General features: G+C 55.8%; 1 long non-coding RNA gene across 1 annotated transcript; it reads left to right on the top strand.

Moving 5' to 3' along the window:
• Window positions 1-14987: 14987 nt before the first annotated feature.
• On the top strand, window positions 14988-16059 carry LOC125912870 (uncharacterized). The gene is made up of 2 exons (XR_007454858.1): window positions 14988-15151; window positions 15855-16059. It is a non-coding gene; the product is annotated as an uncharacterized LOC125912870 (long non-coding RNA).
• Window positions 16060-26798: the final 10739 nt, after the last annotated feature.

Genomic DNA, 26798 nt, shown 5'->3' with positions numbered 1-26798 from the left:
CAAGAGACCACTCAGCGAGCATTGCTCTGTGCTAGGTACAGCTATCACTATCTTATAGAGACCACAATGAAGTTTAGAAAAATCAACCTCCTTGCCTGAGCCCCTGGGAGAGGGGGAGCTGGAGAGTGAACCCATGTATGATCCACACAGCCCTTGCTCTGAACTGTCTCCATTCGGTAACCACACCAGATTCTGGACCTTACTCGCTTCACCCTTGGACCTGGGATGGCTCTTTTGGTGCTGACTGGCTCTGACCATCAGCTTCTTCGCCTGAATTCCTATCTGCCTCCAGGAAGATTCTGCCAAACAGTTTCTGTTTGGTCCTCCAGAGCCACACAGAGTGAATCTAATCTCCTCAGAAATTACAAAAATAAATTTAATGAACTCCACTATAGTCTGTAATCTCATAGACAGGATGCAAAAGTTTTGTCCTTTGGATTTTTTCCCCATAATTACTAGAACCATGAACATTGGAGGGATTAGAGTCTTGGCTGGGGATGGGAAGAAACTACAAATGAACTGCTCCCCCAAAATAAGACGAGCTGGGATTTGCATGAAATTAAGAGGCTGGTCCAGGCCCATTAACTCCATGGGGACTAACAGTGAACATCTAGGATTTATTTAGGAAACCCAGAAGTGGAGAGATTTGAGGTCTTTCTTTAAAGCACAAATTTATTGGGCGCCTAGGTAGCTGAATCCATTAAGCATCCAACTCTTCATTTCAGCTCAGGTCATGATCTCACGGTTTGTGAGCTCAAGTCCCACATCGCGATCCACACTGACATGGTGGGGTCTGATTGGGATGCTCTCTCTCCCTCTCTCTCTGCCCCTTCCCTGCTCTCTTATGAATTCTCTCTCTGTCTCTCTCTCTCAACATAAAAGTTAAACTTTAAAAAACCCCGCAAATTTATCACTCACGTTCTACTCAATGCTGAAATTGTGAAAGCTTTTTCTCTGAAATCAGGAAAATGAAAAAGATCTATTTTCACCACTTCTATTCAACATAGTACTGAAAGTTCTAGAGGGAGCAATCAGGCAAGAAAAAACAACAAAAGGCATCCAAATTGGAAAGGAAGAGGTAAGATGATCTTTGTTCACATATGACATGGTCTTATATGTGAAAAATCCTAAAGATTATACCCCACCCCCACGCAGCCCCCCACAATCCCTGCCACCTTCCCACACACCTATTAGAACTAATATACATAATAAAGTTGCAGGATACAAAACCAACTGACAGAAATCCATTGCATTTCTGTGTGTTAACACTGAACTATCTGAAAAGGAAGTTAAGAAAATGATTCCAGGGGCGTCTGCATGGCTCAGTGGGTTACGTGTGTGACTTCGGCTCAGGTCATGATCTCACAGTTTGTGAGTTCAAGCCCTGCGCCGGGCTCTGTGCTGACAGCCTGGAGCCTGCTTCGGATTCTGTGTCTCCCTCTCTGTCTCTGCCCCTCCTGCTCACGCTCTGTCTCGCTCTCAAAAATAAATAAACATTAAAAAAAATGTAAGAAAGGAAAATGATTCCACTTGCAAGCACGTCACAAAGAATGAAATATTTAGGAATTAAGTTAATCACCGAAGTAAAAGACTTTCACATTGAAAACTATAAAACATTGCTGAAAGAAATTAAGGAAGATGTAAATAAATGGAAACACATCTCATGTTCATGGATTAAAAGATTCAATATTACGCACTTCATGTTAATTTTTTCCACGACTTTCTTTTTAAGTGATCTCTACACCCAACCTGGAGCTTGAACTTAAAACCCTAAGATTGAGAGTCGCACACTCTACCGACTGAGCCAGCCAGGCATCCCTACACTGCATGTTAATCTTATGTTAATGTCAAGAAGTCCATGCCCCCCAAAACAATTGATACATTCAGTGTCATCCCAATGATTTTTTTTTGGCAGGAATAGAAAAATCTACCTTAAAATCCACAGGGAATCTGAAGGGATCCTAATAGTCAAAACAACCTTGAGGAAGAATTTGGAGGTCTCACGCTTCCTGATTTAAAGCTTATTACAAAGCGACAGGAATCAAAACAGTGTGGCATTGGCATAAAGACAAACATCAAGGATCAGTGAAATAGAATAGGCAGCTGAGAAATAAACCCACGGTATAGGGTACAAGAGTTCTGAGACCATTCGGCGTCACTGTTCCTTATTCACAAGTGAGGCTGCTCTCTGCCCTCAGCCTCCACCCCTGCCGGCAGCCCCGGCCTCCCTGCTCCCCGTCTTCTGGCACATTCAGCCGCCCCCAGTGACTCAGCCCATTTCCTCCTCCACCAGCCAGTCCTTTCAGGCTGACTTTTAGGGCAGCCTGGCTGACTGCTTGGCCTTTCTTCCCGCCTCCCTTGTGGACGCTCTCTGCCGTGTTTCCAGAGACTCTGGCTCTGGTGCCCACAAGCCAGTCCTGTCCCTCCCCAGGCACCTGGATCTCCCTACCTGGGCTCCCACAGGTGTGTTCAAGAGGTAAGCGTGGAACCCAGCTCCTCTGGAGGGACTTGGTCCTGTGTCCTAGATCGGGCTCTGAAAGCAGAGCCCAAAGCAAGGGCTAGGGAAGGGTTCTCAGGAACACAAGTGAGAGGGGCTGAGACAGGGAAGGGTGTGAGTAACTGGGGCTCGGTCTTGCGAGGGACCCTCGGAGGCACTCATGCCCAACGTGCTTCAGGATGGAAGCTACACCCTTGAGGGGGTCGGAGTTCCGGGTGGCCCCACGGAGGGCAGAGCAAGGTCCCGCAGTGCTGGATAAAGTCCTCAGACAGGACAGCGGGGAGACTGCAGCGGCTGGTGGCCTCAGAGGTGGCAGAGGATGGAACTCGCCCCAGACTTGGGGATATGTGGCCAGTCTCCGTTGTACTCCCAGCATCCCCTGCACATTTAGAGAACCCTTTAGTGTTTAACATCTTGGTCCCTGGGCTGAGTAGGGGCTTGGCAGTGAAGTTGCTCCTGGCCCCTTCCTAGCTGTGTGTCCTTAGACCAGTTCCTTAACCACTCTGAGCTTTCATTTCCTCACCTCTAAAATAGGGCAATGGCAGCTTGGCGGGGACTGAGGTGCTGGGAGATGCTTCAAAGCAGCCACATCACCCCCTTCCCTCGGAACTTGGCCCTCTGAGGTCCCTCTTGCTGGCCACCCAGTGACCTGTCCTCACGGCCCTTTCGAGCATCCCCTCCTTGTCCTCGGGCCCACGTGTGCTCAGCTTCTTCAATACCCTCATCCTCTCTCTCCGGCCACCACCGCATCCTGCCAGTACTTGGTGGATGTCAGCCACCCTTAGATCATGTCGTGCGCTGAAAGAAGGCCTGGGTCGCACAGGGCCGCGGGGCCACCGGCCTGGAGAGGCAGCGGTGGGGACAGGGAGGACCCCCTGTGCTGGACGGGGCCTTCGAGCTCAGACTGGGACTCTAAGCCCCCACCCCTGCCTGAACCTTTGTCCCCGTTGTCCCCATGCCCCCCGGAGAGGCAGCAAATGGCCGTGGTTGCGTGGTTTGCTCAGCAGGTTGCTTCCTGGGGGTGAGGCTCCTTGGGCTCAGTCATGTTGCAGCCCAGGCTCCCAGGACCCAGCTGGGCTTAGCGGTGGGTGCTCAGTGCGGACTTGTGAATGAATGAGTAGAGTGCATGAGTGACAGCCCCCTCCTGGCGAACACTACGCCAGGCCAGGCCCTGGAGCTGGAGCCACCAGCTGGATGCGGCTGCAGTCCTCACAGCCCTGACAGTCTCCCCTGGGTGACAGCTGGGCGAACAGCCCCCACGGGCTCAGGCATGAGGACCGGGCAGTGGGGGAGAAGGGGCCGTGGGGGAGAAGGGGCCACGGGGGAAGGGGGCTGTTGGAAGAGGCTTCGAGGAGGGTGGAGACCACAGGGAAGACCTGAGGTTTGGTGCTCAGAGGAGGATAAATGGACACTGAGATGTTTGGAGGGAGACGCTCCTTTGGATCAAGGCGGAGCTGGGGGTCTGATGAGTTTCCTGGAGGAGACCTCACACAATTGGGAAATTCTGAAGGGTAATGAAGTACCTGGCCTGGGGGCGGGGGAAAGGCCCCCAGGGGAGGGAGCAGGTGAACAAATACCCCAGGCAGGGACCATGAGGTCTGAGTGGCCGGCGGGGGCCAGGTCACCCCGGTCCCTGTGACCCCTCTAAGAACAGAGGGAGGCCCTGAAGGGTTTTGAGCAGGAAAATGACACGATGGGATTTGCTCTTTGAGCCCACGACCCTGTTAACTGATGGGGAACAGACTGGGTGGCCAGTTAGTGGGGGAGCCATGCAGACACGTGGGGGCCTGGCTGTGATCAGAGACCAGGAGAGGGACAATGGGGGACTTGAGGTTGGATCAAAGAATAAGAAGCCTTTTGAGCGAGGTGCTGATGGGGGTTGGTGGGGAGCAGCTGGGAGAACCTGTCCCTTAGACCACCCAGGACCTGGTGGCCCGGGTTCTGTGACGACCAGGGGCCTCCTAGCCCTGCCTGCGGGGGTTCTGTTCCCAGAGCCAGTTATTGCCATGACTCTCAGTGGACAAATGCTAATCCCTGGTGGGGAATCCAGGCTGGGGAGCCCCGTGCCTCCCTCTGGATCTTCCCCGATGGGGTAGGTGACCTTGAGCAAGACCCTGCCACTCTCTGGGCCTCAGTTTCTCCATCTGCAAAAGGAGGAGTTTCCTTCCAGCTTCAAGCTTTACCTGTTTGCTCCTCTCAGACTCCCCAACCCTTGCAGGAGGGCCAAGGGGCCTGGCGTCAGGTGACCACCAATGAGGTTCCAAACAGGGTCTTCCAGGGAGGCCCCTGGGGCCCAAGGTCGTCCCTGTGGTGGCCTCCGTGAGGACTGAAGGGTTAACTGCTCCTAAGGCTCAGATAAAGCCTCCAAGGCTCACCCACCCTGTGATTAATTCAGTCCCGTAAAGCAGTATTTGCGCTGGATTTAACCGTCATTTCTGATGATAAAGGCACTGAGAAATAAACGGAAAGTGTCAAGGACCAAGTGAGGTGGGGGGTCAGGCTTCCTGGGCTTGGGCCTCCGCATTTTGGGCTCTTTCACAGAGAGGACAAATTAGACAAGAGTTTGTAGGATCAAGAACCAGGGAGGCTGGCTGGGGGGCGGGGGGGGGGGGGGGGAACGGAAGGGAGGGGGGCAGCGGGATGCCAGAGCGGTGCAAACCGACTCACAGAGGTGACGGTTAAATTTGCAGGAATTTTGTCAGCCAGTTGTTAAACACGACCGCAACTTAAAATTAAGTTGTATTAGCTTACCATGAAGAAAATTACATTTTAAAAGGGTGGGAAACACTCAAAGCCCATGTCTTCCTAATTGCTTTATGATTCCGTGCCGTCGTATTTGCTTTTGAGGTTATTTCCATCTGTTGCACGGAAATCCTATACACGGGGCTGTTATTCCCCATCGCCTCCAAACTCGCCTGCAGTGACGTCTCATTGGTGCCTTGAAATGGTGGCTTTACCCCAGGGACCGGCAAATACCACAAACCGGGATTTGTTGTTGTTTCTCCTGGAGAGCCAGTTGCTAAACATTCACCGGCCCACCACTGAGTGTGGGGAAAAGCATAGGGCAAGATCAGAAGGCAGGGGATGCCCCCGTGCACCGTGGGCGGAGGGAGGGACAGCCATCACACGTCACCCAGCCACCCCTGGGCCTAGAGACGGACAGAGCAAGTCCACAGTGATACAGGAAGCTTCTGGTAAGGGAGACTGGGACCCAGGTCTCCCATCTCCCAGGGAACAGCAGGGACGGGGTCAGAGTGGGTCCATGCCTACGGAGGGAGCTCGGCTTTAGGGTCCGAGGACCTGGGGAGGGCAGCTAGCCCTCTGTCTCCTGCACAGAGTTCAGGGAGGGGGTGGCCCCCTATGAGAAGGGCCACCTCCCTGATGGTCTCTGTCAGGACAATGTGAGCCCGTGCCTCTGGGAGTCCGCAGGGACCGGGATCCCCTCACCCCGTTCCTGGTCCCTCCAGGAGGGCTCCTGACCCCGGTGAGGACCAGGACTCTACCAGCAGACTGCAAGTTTCTACAGGGAGGACTGTCCCCACCCCATAACTCCCCATCAGACTGGAGGTATATAAAGCAAGGCTATTTTTCCACCCAGACTAGGGGCTCCTAAGGGCAGGACAGTGTCTCCCAAATCATACTGGGGGATCCAGGGGGACAGGACGGTCTCTCTCTTCAGATTCAGGGCTTTAAGCGATGCTTTTCGTGAGGCTTCCAAGGGCATGACTGTGTCCCTTCTGCAGCCCGAGGCCTTCTCTGAACAAGCCTCCCATACTGGACATCCTCCCACAATCTTTGTGAGACCGGGGTTCTGGGGCGGGGGGAGGGGTAGAGCCTGTGGAAATCCCATGGCTCAGCCAGCCCTGTCCGTGCGAGGAGACTGAGGGCAAGACAAGAAGGAGCTGGAAAGAGCAGAATGCCGAACCTTGGGTACAAGGGAACATCGGGGTTGGGCTGATGTGGACAGGCCCCCCACTATGTCTTCCAGCCGGGGAGGGACCAAGCAGGGCCAGGATCAGGCCCTGACCCTAAGTCCCCACTAATAACTGTGGCACAGGGAGAGCCGGCTTTACTCATCCATGCATCCATCCACTCATTCATTCATTCATTCATTCATCAAGTGTCTCGTGAGCACCAAGTGCCTGGCCCCGTGCAGGGCCCCGGGGATGCAGCAGGGCACAATGCAGACAAGGCCCCAGGGAGCTTGCAGCCTGTGGGGGAGACGAATGATAACACACCAAGGAATGAACAATTTCCGAAAGCGGTAGATGCCGTGATGGGGATAAAGTGGGGTGATGGGGCGAAGGGTCCCCGGGCTGACGTCCTTTCACCATGGGATCTGGGAAGGCTTTGGCTTCAGGCCGGGGTCTGTGGATGAGATGGTCGTCTTTGTTCCCCGGATTCCGGGTGGTGGCCTGGACGGTTGAGCACCGGGGGAGGGGCGCTGTGCAGGGGGTGACGTCAGTGAGCGCCCCGGGCCTGAGAAGAGGCCGGCTCGGGGGTGGGGAGCGACAGGGACACTCTGTGCCCCAGGCCCTGAACAAAGCGCTCACGGCGGCTCCCTCTGGTTTGCACGTGCTCACTCAGGGTGCCGTCCCATCACTAGGCTCAGGGTCACAGTCACCACCGTCATCGCTAGCCTCTGCACTGAGCGTTCACCCTGGTCCTGCCCTAAGTGCTTTGAGTCCGCCCACAGCCGACCCCCGGCACACTTTGGTGTCAGGGACGACATGATCACGCTCCTCCCGATTTGACAGCTGGAGGTGAAGCAACCAGCTCAAGGCCACCACTCGTGCTGAGGGCCGGGTCTGAACCCAGGCCCCTGGGCTCCGTGTCCCAGGTGTAGACACTGCACCACACGCTCCCTGTGTAGACCCACTGCCCCCCAGGAAAGGGGGGGTCCTCGTCCTCACGGGACAGGTGAGGAGACCGAGGCCAAGAGGAGGGGAGGGACCCACCCAAGGTCATACCGGACAATCCTGCAGTGGAATTTGCCCCCCGACGGGGAGGGAGTCCCTGACCTCCTCACGATCTCTCCGCCACCCTGACCCTTTAGCGAGAGAGGCGGCTCACCCCGGGACCCTGAGGGAGTGATCAGTGGAGGGGCCCTGGGAGAGGAGCAGGCCCCTGTTTTACGACAGACCCCACCCTGCTATTTAGTGGCCTGTGACTCGGGGCCAGTCACTCAGCTGCTCTGAGCCTCAGTTTCCTCCTCTGTAAAATGGGGCAGAAGCAGCTTGTTGGGAGGATGGGAGCCAAGGCAGGCACAGGTGTTTAGCACACACGAGGTGCCATCACCCCCTTGGGGTTGGGGCTCCGGCAGGGGCCCGGCCTTGGGGCCTCATGGTCCCCCCTGTGGATCCTAAGCTCCCACTGGGAGACCCTGGGGGCAGGAGAAGAGGCTGGGCTGGTCTTGGCACGGAGCGTCCCTGGGCCTCGGGAGGGCTCCATCAACTCCCATCCGCTGCAGGAGAGGGTGGCCCTGTGGCTGGCTCAGGACTGACTCCGGTGCCTGGGGTCCAGCAGCCTTGTGGGCGCTTCCCAGTGAATTCCCACTAGCATCGGACAGTGCGGCTGGCGACAAATGGGGTCCATCTGAATGGGCCACAGTCCACAAACTGCACAGGCACAGGAACCCATGTGGCACCACCAGGTCAGATCGGAAATACCTATAAAGGCTGCAGATGGCAGCTTACCCTGTGGGCCATGGGCCCCCAGCCAAGGTGAGCCCTGCCCCCTGGACAGCACAGCCTGGCCTCTTACCCGTCCCGTCACCTGGGAGGTCACACTGCCCCTCGCTAGGGGACGGCCAAGTGTGTGGGTTTTGGCTCAGGAAGTCCCAAGTCCAGCGAACCCTCCAGACCCAGGCAAACTTGGAGGGGTGGCTGCCCTCCCCATCCCTGGCACCCTGGGGCGGACGGATACTAATAACTAACCCTCCCTGAGTGCTCACCTGATGCACAGCTCATCACACGTAATCCTTGTGACAAACATCCTAAAGCTTCCCTCACAGCTCTTGTGTCAGGTGTGCTATGAAATTTACCATCACGTTCAAAGGTGAGGTATGGCAGGAACCCCATTTCTCAAATGATACTTTTAATAATTGAAAAATCTCTTATCAGCGATGGGGAGAGAGGTTCTGGAAGGAAGAACGCGAAGGGAAGGAGGCGGCGGTGGTCAAAAGATGAGATCCCAGTCCAAAGACTCTCTTGCCTCCCCTGGGTCCCAGTAATCCTGCAGGAAGCTCTGGGGCTTGGGACAGGTGAGGAGATAGAAGCTTCCAGAAAGCAGAGCCTCGTCCCCACGGCCCCTCTCTGTGTCCTCAGCTCCCAGATCAGGGCCTGGCACCCAGGAGGCTCCCAGAAAACGTTTGTTTAAGGACACAGGGATGTGTAAACTCACGGGACAAATCCATGAGGTGGGCATTCGTATCCCCTTCAACAGAGGGGACAGAGGCTCAGAGACTTGAAGGTCTTGCCTGAAGTCACCTGACTGGTAAGGGGACAGGGATTAGGAAGGGAGGGACGGTGGTGGGGCTGGGGGAGCAGCATGGATCCTGGGGACACACAGGCAGAGAGGTCCTGCCTTTAGACAGTAAAGCGCATGTTTTCCAGGCTGTAGCCTTTCCTGGGGAAACAAGCCAGTACCCTTGAGACCCAGTAGAGGTGGCCTTGGGGGAGAAGGGGGGGCAGGGAGAGAGCTGCCTCATCTGCATAGAGGCTCCGCCTCCTCCAATCAGCTGGGCTCTGAGGGGCGGGGACGCCAGGGCCTGGCCAATCACCAGGAGGCTGGGCGCAGAGGCAGGTGGGGCAGGGCCAGGCCAGACCCCTGTGCTCCTGAGGGACCTTCCCCACTGGCTTTTCCCTCCTGGATCCCCTTCAGTCCTCCCAGCAGCGCCCCATCCAGAGCAGGAATAATCATCTCCACTGTGCAGATGAGGCAGCTGAGAGAGACCAGAGAGGCCCTGTGACTTCCCCAAGGTCACACAGCCGGTGAGCTGCAGAACCAGAACCGACCCAGGCTCTGCCTCCCAGCCCAGGGTGGCGTCCTGTCCCTCTGGCTTCGTCCCTGCTGCCCTGGCCCAGGACCCCGGCCGGACACCCCCACCCCGGGCGTGTCCCCTGTGGCCCCCAGCCCCCTCTTCCCCACCAATCGTCCCCACCCAGGGCTTAGCTCAGAGATGCTGCCGACCCCAAGCCCCCTGCCCAGCCTCATCCCTGAGCCCAGACCCTTTGCTCCAGGGGCTCCCGACATGGGGTCAGGGACCCGCAGAATGTCGGGGCTGACAGGGGTCCCAGGAAGGTCCGGTCCATCCCCCTGGGGGACACGTGGGGGAAGTAGTCCCTCAATGGCCACCCTGTGCCCCCCTCCATCCCACAAGCCCCCGAGGGCCTGACTAGGGGCTCTGCTCTTCTCCTTGCGTTTCTCCCCCTGCTTCCTGCCTCACTTCCCTGCAGCACAGGCTGCAGATCCAGGTCTAAGGTTTGATTTACAAACTTCCTGGGGAGGGAGGGTGGCTGCAGGGCCGGGTGATTTACTGTGCCGGGAAGTGTTTGCTTCTCATGAAGGATCTTCTCGGCCCCTCCTCACTGAAGGCTGGGATTTACTGGGGCTTCCCTCTCCCAGGGGCGGCCCGGTGGCTTTGGGGCGGCAACAGAGGTAGGGGAGCCAAGGGGAGCCCCACGCAGTGAAGAGCAGACCTAGATGGTGGTTGGGGGAAGCAGAGGGACTTGGGGTCACCAGGGGCCTGGGTTTGAATCCCTGCCCGAGCCCAGGCACACGCTTTCTTTGCGCCTCGAGTTCCACCCCCTGCAGCTCAGGAGAGTGAACAAAAAGGCCCCGTTGGCAAAGCTGGCCTGGCTGCCCAAACCAGGACGCCAAGCACAGATGGTTCATATGTCCAGGGGTTATTAGAGGAGCGGCCGTTTCCCTGCTAATGAGCTAACAAATCTTGTCTGGAAAGGGCCCTTGGCAAAGAATGGAGCCTGTGAGGCCCAAAGTTCTGCTGTGATCCAGGGGTCAGCAGAATCCTTTCATGCATCTAATTTCTAATAAAGAAATGAGGGACCAGGAGTGGGGGGCGGTGTTGCTGGCTGACTTAGTCAGCTCCGATGACCCGGGTCCGTGAAGACTTGGACAACTCCCAGGGGAGGGGTTGGGAATGGATCCAGAGACCCCAGGTCGATTCACAGCCTCCCAAAGACGTCTCCAGGCCCCGGGGAGACTCGGCGTCTGAGAACAGTCCTGCACTCTTGTGGCCAGCAGCGCACATTGTTGGAGGAGGGGGCTCTGGCGTCAGACCCATCAGAACCCAGAGGGGCCACCATCCCCGGCAACTGCACCAGCCCTGTCTCTCCTGAGCCTCGGACTTCTCACCTGGCAAGTGGGCGTGACCGCCCGTCTTGCTTAGCTGTTGTTCAGTTGACGTAATGTGAGCAAACCCCGCACTCGGTGCCTGACGCATAGTAGGTCTTCAACAGGTCCATGTGACTCTATTAAAGTCCCACGAACCAAATTTTAGTGAAGCCAGACTTCCAGGAGTCAGAGCGCTCCTTGGCCACACACACCAGCCCTGTGACCTTGAGACATTAACCTCAGTGTGCCTCGATTTCCTATCTGTGAAATGGGGCAATAACAGTAGCTCCCTGACAGGGTGGCCGTGAAGGTTGCCTGAGATCATGTGTGTCAAGCATGAGAACAGAGAGGCGCTCAGGAGGCCCGGGCGGTCAGCTTCGTTGCGGTTGAGGTTGCTGTTCAATGGCCACAGTCCAGCCTGTTCCTTCCGGACCTCTGTATGTTGCCTTGGTGTCCCCCGGGGTCTGTTAGAGACCTCATGGCTTCCTCTGGGTCTCTGTCCCCCTTCTGCTCCCTTCTGCTCTAACTCCTGACCCATCACCACCATCTCACACACACACACACACACACACACACGTCTCCCCCAGCCCCAGCCCCTGACCCAAGGGGCACAAGGACACCTCAGGTTTGTTCCTGTTGACAAGGCACAAGGAGGCCTTTCCCTGCCCAGGGCGGGCACGTCCTCACAGCAGCCTGGGCACAGAGCAGGGGCTTGGCGGGGCCTCCTCTTCCCTCCCACCTCTCCCTGTGCCACCCCATGTTTTCTTAGAACCTGGACTCTGACAGCCAAGAGTGGCCCTGCATCGAGAGAGAAGGCTCGGGACGGTGCCCCCCGATGTGCACTGCGCTGGCTGCGGGAGCCTCTCCCCTGTGTTGGAGGGATAGTCCGTGGAAAACCGAGGCCTGCAGGCCAGACCCTTCCACAACGGGTGGAGTTTTAGCTGCACAGTATGTTTGTTTATTGGGTCAATGAGCTAACGTATGAACTCCGAAGATTTCGTACGAAAATCTGTTGTATTAAAAAAATCAGAATGCAGGCATGCCACAGAAGGGGGTATTCTCAAAGCCACAGCTGCCAGAAGATGCAGCCCGGGGGCGCCATCGTCCCCACTGGCCTAGGAGGGTCATTAGCATTACGGCCTCGAGACCCGTGAAGATACTGGAGGCTTGTGACTCTGTCCCAGAGACCCCAGCCTGCTCTGTGTACACATGGGTAAACTGAGCAAAAGGCGGGGCAGGGACCCATCTGTCCAGCCCATCCTGAAATGCCACTTTGAGGATAGGACTGCCCCTGCCTCGTTTATGGCTGTATCCTTAGTGCCGGAAACTGCCTGGCGCCTCGTGGGTCCTCAGTAAGCATTTGTCGCCTGGTGAATTCGTTGGCGAAGTAAGTCAGAAGCAGAGCCAGGCCTCGGCCCCGCATCTGACTCTCAGGCCAGGGGCCCCCTGATCCCCAGCTGTTTATCCCACAGCTGCCAGGCCCCATAACAGGGATGCCACCCCATCCCCTTCCCCATTCACACGCACGTGTTCATCCATCGCCTCTGTCAGCTCAGATCCCCGACAGCCCGTTCCAAGTGAACCCTGGAAGGGAAGGGAAGCCTTTTGCAGAAATCCTCATTTGTCACTTTTTTTTTTGTGCACGAGGACTATTTTTAACATTTTAAAAAAGAGGGGGACCCGCGCACATGCTGTGAGCTGCCCGTTTAAGTGGGAGGTGACAGGGCGCACCAGGGAGGCCGTGGTGACCAGGTCCTCACTGCCCTGCGTTCTGGCTCCATGTCTTTGGACAGGGCGCCCGATTCCCTGAGCCTCAGTTTCCTCGCCTGTAAAATGGGGTCATAGCTGCACCTACCCCCCCAGAGGTGTGGTGAGGATTGAGGGAGATAATCCAGATCAACCGCTGAGCCCGGTGCCCAGCGCGCAGTAGGTGCTCAGGGAGGGTGGCCTGCTGGTATTCGATCGCTGCCCCGACCGCCACGGGGAGATCCCAGTGACGGAGGAGGCGCGCCGCGGACCGAGGCCACCGGGAGCGCAGAAATGCTTCTCAGTGACTTGCTCTGTGGCCGGGATCACGGTAGCATGCGCGTGTGATAAACTGGAGCTCTGTTACGTGCCAGGCCAATTGTTCCGTCCCCGGACAGAGCTTGGCACACAGGTAAACTCAGGGGCCCCTACGGTCAGCACCCCCAGGAGCTCTGGTTCCCCAGGTTAGGAATCTCACAGGTGGCTCTAGTCAAAGCTCTAAGGGATTTCTAGCATCCGCAGTCATGGTGGCAGGGCAGTAACAGGGCCACCTGGGCCCAGCCTCCCCTCCCTTCCCACCCCGACCCCTTCCAGCCAGAACTCCAGGCCCTGCACAGCCCAGCCATGCCTAAGCCAGAGATGGGAGGTGCCCTGCTGTCCCCCTGCAACAACTCTGTCTTCCCAATGAATATATAATCGCCTCTCAGGATGGACTGAGATTCTGGTTGTAATAAAACCATTTTATTACCTCCCTCTACATGGAGCCATTTAATGAACAGCGGCTGCTGGCTGTCCCTGCCCCCTGAGCCAGATGCAAATGAAACACGCTGCACAGTATCATTTAATTAGCTGGGGGAGGGAGAGGGGGTGGGGAGCGAGATGGGAAGAGGGAGGTGACATTATGGAGAGGCGGAGAAAGAGAAGTCTAGAGAGAAGTTGTCAGGGGAGGGGCCGAGAAGAGAGGGAGGGTGGGGAGGAGGGGCGCTGTGGAAAGACAGGATCCTAAAATGATGTCCTTTGAGCCACCAGACTCAGCGGTGCGCAAAGCTGTTAACCCTTGGACTTCTGGATCGATCAGCCAACAGGTGTTTTGTTGTTTTCTCCGTTTTGCTTAAACCTGCTGGAGTCAGACTTGTGCCCCTGGAACTAAAAGTGTCCCGAACGGTGAAAGTCAATCTTGGCATCAGAGAAGGCCTTGAGGATAAAGAATCACTCTCTATTCAAAGACGGCACAACTATGGCCGGAAGTCTGAAGCATGGTGGCCGAGGCAAGATGAGTGTGTGTGTATCGGGATCAGGGGGCCACAAAGCCTGACGGAAGTTGGGCAACAGGACCATGAATGACAGGCTGAACTCTCACCTCCTATCCCTGGCACCCCCCCTCTCCCCCAGTAGCCTGACTTCTCGGCATCCTCAGATCCAACTTGGTCCATGCCTGGAAAGTCCAGAATCAAAGATCCGGGGGACAATCAGGGCTGGAAGCCATTGCGTATACTGCTTCATCGAATGCCTTCAGTGTCTTTACTTTTGTGGTGGCCAAGGAGTACACGAGTATGTTCTCTCTTAGGTATTGTGTGCTCGTGCACACACACGGTGAAGAGTCCAACCGTACAGATAAAGGAAATCACTCTTACGTTACAGAGGAGGATAAGGGAGTTGTATGACCCGCCTCTGTTCTTGCCAGGGTTACAGGTGATAGTATGTGTCAACTTCACTGCCCAGTGCCTGGCACACAATCAAATGGGTCAAAACTTGTATAAAAGAGAAAACATTAATGGGGCGCCTGGGTGGCTCAGTCGGTTAAGCGTCCGACTTTGGCTCAGGTCATGATCTCGCGGTCCGTGAGTTCGAGCCCCACGTCGGCGTCGGGCTCTGTGCTGACAGCTCGGAGCCTGGAGCCTGTTTCAGATTCTGTGTCTCCCTCTTTCTCTGACCCTCCCCCGTTCACGCTCTGCCTCTCTCTGCCTCAAAAATAAATAAATGTTAAAAAAAAAAAAAACCAGAAAACATTAAGAGCTGCAAGAGAGAAAAAAAAATTACGTGTTATCCACCGAGGAACCAAATAAGGATATCAGAAACAAAAATAGATGAGAGCAGATTTCTAATTAAAACGATGTAAATGAGTGACATCAGTGAAAATGGCATAGTAAGGATTGCTAAAAAAAAAAAAAAAAATCTCTTCCATAAAGTAATGAAAAAAGTGGCAAAAAAAAAAAAAAATCCTCCGAATCAACTTTTTCAGAACTCTGGAAATTGACCAAAGGCTTGCAATCATCCTGGGTGCATTTATTCAAGACAATCGGCTGGATGTCAGTAGCAACAGTGAGCTTTGTGACATTTAGCATGCTGTAGTCCTATTCTCCTCTCTCCAACTCCATGGTAACCTTGAAATCTAATGGCCCAGAATGATGGTGAAAAGGGTAGCCTGGCAACCACCGGAGGGGGAAGGAACGACGTTGGAGAATCTTCAAAGCCACATTCTCAGATAACTCTCATTATTTGACCTGTCTGGTGGGAAGATCCTGTCTGGAGCATCCCTAGAAGATCTTACTTGTAAGGCTGTCTTCATTTTACCGGAGTCAGAATTTGCCCTGTGTTAAAAACAACAACAACAACTTTCTGCTTGAGGCAGTGGGAGGAGGGGTGCTCGTCAAAACAATTACAGGCAATTGTTTAATTTCATGACAGCCTGAGACAGTGCACATCAATCAGTTGGGGTGTAGGCAATAGATTAAACCCAAAAGCTTAAAAGACGAAACCAGGGAATGGGATGTCCCTACAGGCTTTGAAAATCTCCAGAATCTCCCTGGGAAGCTAGGATACCATGAACACGTATGCGTCTTCAGGAAAGACCTGAGAAGGCCCTGATGCTCACCTCTGACCGACCTTGAGGCCTTGTGGAGGCTAAGGTTGAGAGGGTTAGACTACCTGGTTGAGGGTAGAGGGACAGATTTCTGAAAGATTCCTAAACTCTACAGCAGCAGCACAATATCATGTAGGTAGACTGTGTTAGGCTCACCATCTATACTATAAACACTAAAGCAACCACTAACATAACAAAACAAAGAGTTATAGCTAATAAACCAACACAGAAGACCGAGTAGAATTCTAAGTGATACTCAGTCCAAAAGAAGGCACAGAAAGGAGAAAGGCATCCAAAGAACAGATTGGACTTATAGAAAACAGATGGAAAGATTAGATAGAGTTGAACCTAACAATATCACTATAACCATCTCCTTTGTTTTTTTTTTTTCAGGGAAGTAAACCGAGGCACAGGGACAGAAAGGAGCTCGTCCTAAGTTACAGAGCCAGGAAGGAGTAGGGCCAGCCTTCAATTCAGCCTGTCGACCCGTGCTCATAACGTCACAAGGAATATGCCCCTGGCCCTAAGGATTCTGGAAACTTCTGTTCCCCAGCCAGATTCCCCAGTCAACGTGGACACGTAACTGGATGGGGCTGTAGAGATGATCTGTTCAACCCTTTCATTTTACATCTGGGGAAACTGTGGCCTAGAGAGGCAAAGGGGCTCACTGAAGTCACAGTCCAAAGTAGGGGCCCAGCTGGGATTGTGACCCAGCCACCAGCCCAGTTGTCTCTCCCCACCTCCAGCTGCCGGGGTCGTCACCGCTGCTCCCAGTTCCTTTCCTGCCCCTCCCAACCTTCTGTGACAGCACCTGGCCCTTGATCCCCTCATGTCCCAGCAGACATTAATTACGAGCGCTCATGATTGTATTTTAATCATTTTGCAAATGCTCCCAGGTGTTTTCCAGCAGACATTTTTCTCGATTATTTTCCTCCATATAAACAGGTTCAAGAGTCATCAGTCTCCCATAATTGGAGAACACCGGGCTCCTCTGATATTGCTGCCTGCTGCCTTCTCAGAGGGCTTCTGGCCTTTGGAGTTGGGAAGCCCATTAGAGATCACTGATGCAGATTGGGGAAACTGAGGCCCAGAGGAGGAGGGGCTCCCTGAGGTCACCCTGCAGGGTAGAAGCTGAAGCGGAACCTGAACTCGGATCTCTAGCCTCCTGCACCTGCTCTGTCACCGCCGCCTCTTTGCCGAGCCTCGAGCGTGACCTTGAGATTCAGTTTCCAGGTGATGTCATGATGTCAAGGTCACCGAGCACAAAGTCATCTGATTTCCTTTTGAAATAGCTTCGTAAAACAAATGGTTCACCCTCGGAGGAAAATTCAACGGATACGAAAACAGAAAGAAACCAGAAGGCTTTAGGGAGGTCACGATCTCACCCTTCCCGAGTTCGAGCCCTGCATCTGAGTCTGTGCTGACAGCTCAGAGCCTGGAGCCTGTTTCAGATTCTGTGTCTCCCTCTCTCTCTGCCAGAAATAGTTGGGGGTATCCCTTCCTGCTCTCCTCCTGGATTCAACTCTGTGTCTGCAGCTCCTGACGCCCCAGGGCAGGGACCAGGCCAGGTCTTAACAAAGGCGCCCACAGGTGGTCTGGGCCTGACTGCCCGCTGGAAACGGCCTGGACTCTGGCTGCCACCCAGACTGGCCTTCGGCTTCCTCACTTGGGTCTTGGGGGCCCACCCCACCTGGGCTGCAGCTCCAGAAGTGGGGCTTTTGCTGCCCATCCAGCTCCTCTGCGCTTGCCTCCACTTCCCTCGGGGGCCCTGCTTCCCATAGCCAGACCTCCGAGATCAGCTGACCCGCCTGCCTCCGGCTCACTTCTCAACTTCACTCGTCCTCCCAGGCTTGTGCAACGTGGGGTAGTCATGGTGGGGAGGAGGGGACTAAGACGGGGTCTCCCCCACCCAGCAGCTCCTCTCCAACCTGCCGCCGCCCTGCCCTTTCCCTGCATGAGCCGTTTTCAGGGCACGCTATAGGACCTGGCCTGATGGAGCACATATCGTTTTCCTCAGGCTCCTAGAATGGAAGAGGTGCGAGGGCAGCAGGGAGTCTCTGCAATGCGCCTTTACAGCCCTTGTGCCTGGAACAGCGCCCCTAGAGGCTTAACAAATAAGTGCTCGGCGATGTCTGCGCTGTGAATGACTGTGTACAGGCGGAGCTCCTGGTCCAGAGGAGGGGAGAGAGCAAACGCTCAAGTATCCACGGTTACAGGGATGTCTAAGAAGGAGTCAAGGGCGTGAAGGAGGAGGGAGACCTGGCCAGCGCTGACGCACACAACGCCGCGTTTGTACCGGGCTCTGAGACCGGAGCCGACGCTGGGCACGTCAGTCCTTGCCCCAGGAGCTCTCCTGCAACTGGAAGGAGACAGACAAGTCCCCAGGAAGCCTATCCGAGGGCTAAGCTCCAGAGCAGGACGCGCGGCGAGGCCTGCCGGAGGAGACGCCAGCCTCTATTGAGCTACTCAACTCGGTCCTTGGTGACGGCCGCTTGAGTTGGGTCTTCGGCACTTTGAGCCAAAGGATTCAAGCCTCTTTCACCAAAGAGGGAGTTGCCTAGCCTGCAGCACTGGGAAAGAGCGAGGCACAGCTGGATTCGGGGGCTCCGATGATTCCCCTGGGTCGCTCATTCTGTCTCAACATCTCCTTATTATACTTCTGCATGGGCGCGCCTTTCTCTTTGCTCTCTCTTTTTATGAGGCAGGGGAGGGGAAGGGAAGGAGAGGCGTAGCTTTCAACCTCGCTTCTAGGGACTCCCGGTGTAGAGAGATGCTCTCTCTCCCGGGGGGTGGGGGTGGGGCGCATAGAAAGTCCCGGTCAAGGATTCTGATGGCCTGATTTCGCTCTCCTGCTCTCTTGGACCAATCACTAGTTCTTGGGTCCCTGGAGTGCTATGATTGGTCCAGCCAAGGCTCGTACCTTGTCAAAGGAGTGCGATAGAGTCACTGACTGATAACCTGGCCAGACTCTCAGGGCCCCGGGGGGTACAAAAGGCTTAGTTTTCTGGAGGAAGGCTGGTAGGAGAGATGGTCCTGAGAATAGAGGGGGAAACAGGCCGAAACAGTGTGCGTGCCAATTACAGCAAACAGCCTTGTTCCCCTGTATCGAGAAAGAGACCAGGTCTCAGAGAAACGAAGCAATCGCTGTAAATCAGCAGAGGGCAGAACAGGACCCTGAACCCTTCTCCGCTGGACACAGATGCCCTGTGCTTTTAACAGCCCAGCGACGGCGCTCCCCGCTGAGTCCGAGTCCGGCTTCTGTGGCATCTATCAGCTCCACCCCCTGAGTTCCAACCGGTTTAAGCTCATAATTCCTACCCACACAGGAAGATCCTCGAAGCTCAGGCATGCAGGCCCCTCGCAGGCCCCAGCACTTACAGATCTCATCCTTGTGATGGATTTAACTGGAGGCTCCCTTTCCTTCTGGATCACAGCGTGCGGAAAAACACCGCTCCTGGCAGTTTCTTGTCCACGGAGCAGGGCTGAGGGGGGCACATCAAAGAGAGGAGAGGCCAGACTGATATTGCCAGAGGCGACATTAGCGGGGAGATAGAGAGAGCATTAAGGTGGCTGAAGGGTGATCTGTCTGACATATGAACGTACCCTCCAGTGAAGCACAGTGCTCAGATCGCTCAGACGAGCCTCCTCTTCTTCCGGGGTGGGGGTGGGGTTGGGGGCTTCCGGCCTGCCCATTTCATCTAAGGGGCTATTAATGGCCATACAGCTTGCTGGGGCTGGAAGGAGACTCTGGTCCCAACTTGTTCCCTTAACAGATGAGAAAACAGAGCCCAGAAGAGGCCCAGGTCCGTGCCCAAGCTCAAAGAGCAAGTTAGGCATCCGTTCCCATCGACTGAGGGTGTCTGTGCGCCAGGCCCGGGCCTGGACGCTTGCACATTACTTGTTTAATCCCGGTACGACAGCCCTGCAGGGTGGATGTCATTATCCCCATTTTCTCCGAGGCTCTGAGAGATTAAACGACGTGCTCAGGGACACAGAGCTGAGTTTCCAACTGTTTGGAATTAGCACCAAAGTCCAAGCCGTGGGCCATCGTGCGGGGCCCTCCGTCCGTGGGCTGTGTGCTCTGCCCTGTCACAGCGCGGCGTGATGCTGGGGCCCTGCTGGCCCCGTTTCCCAGGTCCCCTTGTGCCCCAGCCTCCAGGTAGCCCTGGACGCGGGAGGGTGGAGTGGAGAACCGAAAAGCAGGAGGGGGGAGAAGCTGTTTGCGTCCCCCTCTCTGCTCCTGGAAGAGGTTCTGGCTGCATCCGGTGGCCGCCAGTTCTGTGGCTCTTTGGCAGCTCTGGGAGGGGGGTCTGTGGTGAGAGGGGTGGGGCGGGGAGGGGGGTGGAGGGAAGGGATGGAGGTGGGGTGCAAAGCCGGGCTCACAGCGCCTCCCCGCCAACCAGGCCCCAGGCCCTCTCATCATTCCCTTTTTACCGTTCCAGCCCTTGAACACATTTATAATCAGCTCCCTGCGTCAAATCCCCCCTGCAGCTCCTCGTGTAGTGTCTGCGTTCTCTAAATGAGCCTGAATCATGCAGCCTTTGGCATCAGCAGTGACGTCGGGAACAAAACCTTCACTGACGGGGCTTGAGGCCGGGCTGTCTGCCTGATGAGGCTGGAGCGCGGTGGGCGAGGACGAGGACCTCGATGCCAGGGGGCGGGGGGACCGCAGCATTCGCCCCTGAAATGCCCCTGTGGCTGGCCGCTTTGTCAGACCAGCGGCTGCTGCACTGGTGGCCTCCGTTACCAGCCAGAGGAGTGTGGTGGCTGCTTAGGACACGGCCGGACCCTTTGCAGAAGGCCAATGACAAGTGCGGTGTTCCAACTCCCCGCGCCAGAAAACCAGAGGCCTTCCTTCTCTGGTGACCCTAAAGGAAGCTTTGGTTTTGTGGCCAGGAGGCGGACACAAAAGGCCGTATCTAAAATGCCATCTTCGAGTTGAACTCAACTGTCCTGCACTTGAAAGTGAAGGCATTGACGGGGAAAGGAGGCACCGCCCAAGAATGAGGTACAAGGCTCGCAGGCCTCTCTGAACTTTGGCAGCTGCCTTCAGGACACGCGTGTGCCTCACGCCGTCCGCTTTTTAGCGACTGGCACGGCTGAGCGGGGCTCCGAACCAGAAGGGGTTCCCGTCTCCGGGGCCGGCTGCCCTGACACCTGGGCCTCAGGACCCAGGCTGTCCGGCGGCACCCGACTCCGTGCAGGTGGGGACGCTGCGTGGGGCCAGCCCCGGGCCCCGACGGGAGCCTCGCGCACCAGCCTCTTTTGCAAAGAGCTGTTGGCTTTTCACTGGGACCTGGTAGAGGTGGGATGGCTGACCTGGGGCTGCCACACGACGGGGAACCCCGGAGGGGCCCATCTAGCCCTGGGGCGGTACCGTGCAGCGTCCAGCCGGGGCCAGGCGGCAGGGGCATCTGTAAACTAGGGCTCCAGCACGTCCTGGAGGCAGGCGACTTGCAGGAACAGGTGGCGACTCTCCCAGCACCCTGGCCACTTGCATCACCGCCTTGCCTTCAACCCACACGACTGGCCTTGTGTGACACTTCCCATCACCCGCCGTCCAGGCATACCTTGGAGACGTCATGGGCTCTGTCCCCGACCGCCACCAGAGAGCAAGTTCAGTGATTCTCTTGGTGTTTCAGTGAATTAGGAGAGTCATGTTTACATGATACTCGAGTCTCTGCGTGTGTGACAGCATTAACATCTAGAAACGCCATGTATTTACCTTAATTAAAAAAATACGTCATTGCTAAAAAACGCCCACCGTCATCTGAGCTGTCGGTAAGTCATAATCTGACTTGCTTTTTGAAGGTCTCGCCTCGATGCTGATGGCTGCTGACAGCTGGGGGTGGTGGGTGCTGAAGGCTGGGGCGGCGGGGGCCGGTTCTTCAAAATAAGACAACAGTGAAATTTATCTCATTGATGGGCTCTTCCCTACACTTGAACACTGAGAGGCCACTGTAGGGTAATAAATTGGCCTAATTTCAAGATGATTGTATCTCAGCGAGCAGGGAGGGCTGAGGAGATGGGGGCGGTGGGGGGAGGGAGCGGGGGGGGGGGGAGAGGGGGGAAGGGCTGGTCCTGGGAGCAGTCAGCACACACAACGTTTATCGGTTAAGTTCACCGCCTTCTGTGGGCGTGGTCTGTGGCACCCCAAACCGTTTCAATAATAACATCAAAGATCAATGATCACAGATCCCCATAACAAATATTATAATAATGGGAAGCTTTGAAATATCGTGAGAATTACCAAAATGTGACCCAGAGTGAGCAAATGCTGTTGGAAAATGGTGCCGACACACTTGTTCAGGGCCGGGTTTCCACAAACCTTTAGTTGGTAAAAAAAAAAAAAACTCATCATCTGCAAAGCTCAATAAAGCAACAAAACCAGGTATTTGTTCCCTGCGGCTGCTGTAACAGATCCTCACAAATTTGGTGGCCATGCTCTCACTAAAGGCGTTGGGGGAGAGCCTTCCCTGCCTCCTACAGTTATGGATGCTTCCGGGACCTGTGGAACCTTCCAGTCTCCAGCTTTCGCCCCCTCCCCACAGGACCCTCTGCACCCGTCTCTGGGTCTTCTCTTCTGTCTCTCATAGGGACACACAGGGACATTGTCATTGGATTCAAGGTCCACCCTAATGCAAGGTGATGTCATCTTGACATCCTTACTTACATCTGCAAAGACCTCTTTTCCAGGTAAGGTCACATTCTGAGGTTCTGCGTGGATATATCTTTGAGGGGGGCCACAGGAAAGGGACCCTTCAATCCATTGCCCCAGCTGACGCGATGGCACCGGCTCAAGTGACCCGTGCGGCACTCCAGAGTGACCCAATGACAGGAAGGAAAGAGCAGCCTTCCCGGGGGCAGGCCTTCAAGCGGTTCATCTCTTTGTCCACTTAACCTGGATGCGGAAATGGCCAGAGGCAAAGATCCGCCCCATACACAGGCAGTGACAAGTTTGGCTAAATGATAGAGGGCTTTGAGAGAACCAGCTGGAAGGGTTGCTGACAGGCAGGAAGGCGAGGAAGTGTGTGGACGGGCCTCTCCGCATTGCCTACAGGGTGAGGACGTTAGGGACCCGCACGGATGCTCACTGACTGCACAGGAAGTGGTTCTGGGGGCCCCTGCAGCAGCCACGGGCCGTCAGCCACAGCGGCTCGTGGGCACAGGCTCTAGGGGACATGGGGTGGGTCTGGCAGTGGAGGCCGAGGCGACCCCAGAAGCAGCGTCTCCCCCAGCCAGGGCCCCTCCCTGTACTGTACTTGGCTCAGCAGCCCCTGCGGGAACTAACCTCTGTGTTGTCTCTGCTTCCCTTTGGCGCCTGCGGCCCTTCCAAAGCTTTTGCAACTGGTTCCTTCTTTCTTTTTTAATGTTTTATTTTATTTTTGAGAGCGTGCAAGCAGGGGAGGGGCAGAGGCGGGGGGTGGGGACAGAAGATCCGAAGAGGGCTTCCTCTGAGCTGCTGACACCAGTGAGCCCGATGTGGGGCTCGAACTCACGAACTGTGAGATCACCACCTGAGCCGAAGTTGGACTCTCAACCCGACTGAGCCATCCAGGCGTCCCACACTGGTTCCTTTTATCAAAGTCCTCTGTGTGAAACACCTGCTGTGGTGTCTGTGAGACCAACGGTGGCCCTGGCCTTCAGGGGTCTCGGGACCTGTACTGCATGGGGTGGGCTTCCTCATGGCTTCAGCAGAGCACCTGTGGCTTGTCTGGCCACCCCCCACCCCCCACCTCAGAGGAAGGCTGGCCCATCACTGTTCCCACCTGCCACCTTGTAGACACGGCCCCTTCCAAATCATGAAAGTGGACCTCCCAGGACAGGAGAGAGAGACAGAGACAGAGGGCGATGGTATTATGACACAGTGTTCAATGCCCCATCCAGACGCGGGATCGAATTCACAAGTTCATCGAATGCCAGAGCCAGACCTCCCCCGCCCCCATCCTAGCCCGTCCCAGTTCTGAGTTCTGAAGACAAAGCCCATAGACGTTAGGTGAGCTCTTCAAGGCCACAGGCCAGGGAGTGCCAGCTGGGGACAAGAGCCTGGGGCTCCAGACTCTTATCCTGGGCACCACACACCGGTCCATCTCAGGCGGGCACAGACGTAGCCCAGACAGCGTCTGGCATTGTGATACATAACGTGTGTATCTCCCGTGCGGTGTGATGCCTAGTTCGATTTCAATGACTAACAAGGGAAAGATGACATCGCCATCCGGGCGATAAGAATGGCTCCTGACGTGAGGCATAGCTCCTTCCACCCCAAGCTCCCGCCAGCGCCTGCAGTCGCCGCAAGGGTGATTACATTTTACATAGTTTTCTTTTTTAATACTTCAATAAATATTGCCTGTGAAAATCAATTGGCATTTTCTGTACTTAATGCGTAATAACTGGTCTTATAAATTTAAATTATCCCTATAAATCTAAATTAAATGCCCAGGTTTCAGTGTATTTAGGACACTTAATTAATAAAGCGCTAGCACATAACCGCTACTAATCTGTTTACTTCGAGCCGGCTTTCACTTTCGAAGCACGTCGTTCTCCCCGGCGTGTGGGTGGGAGGGAGGAGCAGTTTGCCCCTGGCGGTGGGCACTGCCCGCCTTCACAGTGCCCTCCAGGGCTCCCTACCTGGGTCTCCACGTGTCCAGCTGCTTCCTGCTTCTGGGTGACCTCCCTGCCAGCACCCAAGGACGAAGTGGCCAGATCCGCGTGCAGACAGAAGAACCCTGGGCAGGAATCAGGAGGCCTGGCTCAACTACGAATGTGCCGGGTGGCCGTTAAGTTGCTTGCCCTCTCGGGGCCTCAGTTTCCCCTTCTACATAATAAGGAAAAGACTGGATTATCGTGGAGGGCCTTCTCTGCGCCCCTGGGGAGCAAATTACCTCTGAGAAGAGGTCAGCCTGCTGCCCCGCTCAGTTCGTGTACATGTCATGTAAATATCAGCTGCTGTGCCTCCCCCAGGACAGCTTCTCTCCTTTAGTTTCTCAAATGGTTGTCAAAACTGGATAAAAAGATTTGGAGGAAGCGGTATGAAACCCACGGGGATATAGTAGAGCTGAAATAGCAGTAATCAGTGACTGTGTCTTTCCCTGGTCTCACTCTGTGCCCCCACCTGTTGGGTCCAGGACCCCCTACCTCTGCTCCCACTTTGGACGGCCCACAGCCCAGGGCTCTACGTGACAGTGTCTCTGAGCATCCGGGAGAAGGAAGGGCGCACCCCCGGGGTGGAATGTAGCACCCGACAAAGCCGAGAGACCCCCCCCCTTCCCCGCCTTGTGCTGCCATCCCCAAATTCCGTGGCAGAAACTGGCACAGCCTGTCTTCAGGGTCTTGGCACCCCCACGGTCCCAGAATCTTCCTTGAGAGTCAAGTCTGTGCCCCCACCCCTCCCAAAAGACTCTGTCTCCAGGAGGCTCCCAGAAGACATCCCGGCAGTGAGCCTGGGGAGGTTCCTTACTCTGAAGAGGGCAGAAAGCAAAGGGCCGCCAGGCCACTTGTGATCCGACCCCAGGAAGAGGCTGAAATGAGGCCAGATTGGCATCTCGGCTGTGACTGTGGGAGCACTGTGGCCTGGGGACCCCCGGGGTATGCACGGGGCCAGCCAAGGGGACCTTGGGAGGTCTGACGGTGGTCCCCCACGGCAAGGCACTGGGGACAGCGATAGGAAGTGTGTGTCCTAGGGGGCACCGTGGAAAGGCCATCCTGAGACCATGGAGAAACAGCCGGGACCGGGTGGGGCCCTTCTAGGACGTGAACAGCACCGGAATAGCGGGGGCTCGAACAGCTTCTCTGTGCTTCTGCTGGTGCCCAGGCTGCAGCTCTGGTTGTCAGCCAGACAACCCACCCCAGCCCCTTCACCCATCTGAGTCATCCTCATCCGCCTCCACCCCAAGTTTGCCCCAATAACGTCTGTTTCTGTAGACCTTGCTGCTTCTAGGAACCACCATGCCTGCCTCGAGTGACCCAAAGCCTTCTAACTGGTCCCCAGCCCACCCTCCTCACCGCCCCTCCCCCAGCCTACCCTCCTGGCCACCCTTCCCCCAAACCACTCTCCCCACCTTCCCAGATCAATTCTCCACCCAGCTCACCCTCCTCCCCCACCCTTCCCCACCAGCCCACCCCACAAGCAGCGGGATTATGATCTTTCTAAAATGGACCACCTGCAGAAACTCTCCATGGCCTTCCATCCCTAAGGCCTCTCACCGGACTCAGGGTCAAGGTAGAATCCCTTCATGTGACCCTAAAGATCCCTGGGGATCCAGCCCCCACTGCTTGTTCTGTCTTCTCAATTCTTGGTCACCCCCCATCCTGCACGACCTACCTGGGTCATACGGACCCACCTGCCGTCCCGCCAATGTGTGTCGGGTCACTTGTTCTCTCTTGGGCTTTTGCAGAAGCTCTTCGCTCTGCCCCAAGAGCCCCTCCTCCTTTACAGACCACCGCCCCTGGGGCTCCTGGGGCTCCACAGGGTGTCCTCCTTTCAGGGAGGCCTGCCCTGACCTCCCCACACTGCTCGGGGCTCCCTTTGTGCCCCCACATCCCCCGGCACCAGCAACTGCCCTGTGGATGTAAACACAGTTGTGCATGGATCCAGAACAGATCCCTGTTCTGTCGGTGACTAGCTGGGTGGCCTTGGGCAAGTCACTTAACATGCGAACGGTAGTTTTTCTTCATTTATTCCGTGGAGTTAACAGACCCTACCTTGTACGTTCCATGAGGCAGGGATTGTGTCTGTCTTGCTCGTTGTGGCACCAGCACAATACTAACAATTGCTGACGTTTATCAAGAACTCACTTAGCTGTGCCAGGAATCAACGACAGCACTTTGCATGGACTCTTTACTTCCATCCTTACCAACACACTGTGAGATAAATAACATTGTTACCGAATCATAGAGGTGAGAAAACGGAGGCACAGAGAGGTTAAGTCGCTTGCCCCGGGACACACAGCCGGCAGTGGCACAGATGGACTGTGAACCCCGGCCGTCAGATTTCCTCGTGTGCCCACCTAACCAGGGTGCCCTGCTGCCCGGCACGCAGTGGGTGCTCACTAAATAGTTGTTGGGTAGTGGACGAACACAGCACGACTTGCTCAAGGACGCACGGGCTCTTGGCCCAGCTTCTACTTCTGTTGCCTCAAGATTTCAGGGAAATGCTGGGTCACCGACAAGGCGGGGGGAGCCCCTGAGCTTGTACCCTTCCCCACCCCCGGGAAGGCCCCACCTCTGGCACCCTCAGGCTCCTGGACCCAGAGCTGGGCAGGTTTCTGGACACCCTCTCAGGACCTTCTGTGATGAAGGTAATGTATTTGCTTGTATGTCAGCTTCGGCTACTTTTTG

The sequence above is a fragment of the Panthera uncia genome (assembly GCF_023721935.1).
Source record: "Panthera uncia isolate 11264 chromosome C1 unlocalized genomic scaffold, Puncia_PCG_1.0 HiC_scaffold_4, whole genome shotgun sequence".
Taxonomy (NCBI): domain Eukaryota; kingdom Metazoa; phylum Chordata; class Mammalia; order Carnivora; family Felidae; genus Panthera; species Panthera uncia.
This window is presented reverse-complemented; position numbering and strand designations above follow the sequence as displayed.